Source organism: Pundamilia nyererei, unplaced genomic scaffold (genome assembly GCF_000239375.1).
Source record: "Pundamilia nyererei isolate P.nyererei 1_Seehausen unplaced genomic scaffold, PunNye1.0 scaffold00012, whole genome shotgun sequence".
NCBI classification, from domain to species: domain Eukaryota; kingdom Metazoa; phylum Chordata; class Actinopteri; order Cichliformes; family Cichlidae; genus Pundamilia; species Pundamilia nyererei.
In genome coordinates, this window is record NW_005187413.1 from 3,520,077 (window position 1) to 3,522,319 (window position 2,243).

The following is a 2,243-nucleotide window of genomic DNA, read 5'->3' on the forward strand; positions in this document are numbered from 1 at the left end:
CTCCCCAGCTGTCTGCGCACAATATTCCCTCTGAAAGGCAAGTTCAAAAAGAAAAGACGGCGTGCTTTACTCAGCTTTGAACCATCAGCTAATGCATTACTGCTCCTGCCCAGCACAGAGGATTTCTCCAACATTAGCATAAAGAGGCTTTGAGAACACTATTCCTTATTGTCCTTACTCCTTATCCCGGTATAACTAATGTGTAAAAAATGACTCACCACCCAGTTCCTTTCAGCAGTGATGGTGATTGGCAGGTATAATCATATTATCTACGCAGAAGTACAGTGTTATTTATGTCTGGCGAATGAGCTGAAGAAATGAATGCACCTCCTTTTTTGTTATCATCAGGTACAGACTGAAAAATAATTGTTATAAAACAATAATTTATATTTTTAATTGTTTAAAATGGCGACACAACTCAAAATTTGAAGAGTAGACACAGTCTGCATGCAGTTTTATTGAAAAGTACTCGACGTGACATTTAATTTAGAGCCCGATCCACTGCACATGAATCATTAAGCCGGGTGAGTATGACAGCCTAAACAGCGTACTTGTCCTATGACATTTAAAACACTAATTTTCTGTGCTTATCTGATTAAAAACTAGATTTAGGTTTAAAGTTTAGAGGTTACAGTGTTATATAACATCAGATAATAAACTGTCAAAAACTGAAGGTTTCAGTCAGAAGACAATACACAAATCATCCACTTCAAAGCATCAGATCTCTACGTATGAAAATGAACTACAAAAAGAAGAGAAAACTGCAACCTCAATAGCTCGTCTTATGATTCCCATCATTATATAATCTCCACTGGGGACCCAGTTTATCCCTCCACCTGGACTTGTCAGCTGAAGGAATTAGGATCCCTCTGTGGTGGCCAGCAGCCAGCTGATTGTGTTTGAATGTGAAATAAATGCGTATTTTTCAGAAAAAAAAATAGTGCAGTTGTTTAATTTTTATAAAATAAAATAAAATAAAATAATAAAATAATGCCCTGTCAGTATGTTTATTCCTAGGCCACACTTAGACTGGAAGACAAAGGACAGATGTAAGAATTACACGTGCTAGAGCAGATTTTCTTTGTTTCCTCTTGGTGAGCATGTTGGTGAGCATGCTGACACCATCTGATGATAAAATACATAACATCCATCAAGACACCGTGGTGGTGTCTCCCATAATAAATAACTTACCTTTGAGGTAAATCCTACCCCATCACTCCTGTCTGACTCCTGTCATAACAATGTGATGCGTGAGATACGTGGATGATTCCAAAGCAAAAACACTTTCTTCACTTTTTGCAATGACTCGATACATTTACCAGATGAATTACTTCCCACATTAGGGTCCACCACATTGTTTATGGCGCTGTCCAAAAACAAAAGCCCTGATTGGTTTGAGAGGAATCTCTGCCTCACTCAATTATGTAATTCTTATTTGAGACAATAAATACACTCGGGTCAAGCAGGATTACAACTTCACATATTCATACAGGGAAATGCTAGCACCTCCACAGTAACACGGTATTGGGATGGCTGATAATAAAGTGAAAGAAAGTCTCCTCCTGCTATTTTTGGTTTGTGTTGACAAATAGACTTTGGTGCATCAGATGTGGCTTGTGAGAGGGGGAATGGGGATAAATGCTGGGAAAATCATGAACTGCTGATAAGGTATTATAATAACGGACCTGTTGGGAGTAATGTTGTGACTGTGGGATACATGCTGGGGGGTGGGGGGGCGACGACTTTGTAACAAAAAAATAAAAAATAAAAATGCAAAATCACGTCAGATAGGAAAGACACAAAGTACTTTCTGTGTTAAACCCACCGTCAGTATAACATCAAAATTATGAAGGGACCATTTCTTACCTGTTAGTAGCACTAGGTGTTTCTTCCCGAATGGATTTGAAGGGTTTCTTTGCGCAAGCCGAGCTTCAGTACGTTAGAAACGTGAAGAGCTTCATGTGACGAGCAGATTCCAGATGTTGTTCACTTTGGGCATCTTTGCCAGGCACCGGTTTGGATCTGTCCTTGGTTCTGAAGTGTTCTTCACATTGGTAAGTCTTACAAACTCCTTTCGGTGCCCCCCAACTTGTGCCTGCCAGCCACAGTGACTACGAGCCCGTAGACTACCGCCCAAGTGCTCATATATCCATCCACAAGCGCAGCAGAAGGACCGAGGGCTTCTCTTTGTCTCTCACAGCGAGCAGGACTAAGAGGCAAGTGAGTCTAAATTAAATCATAAC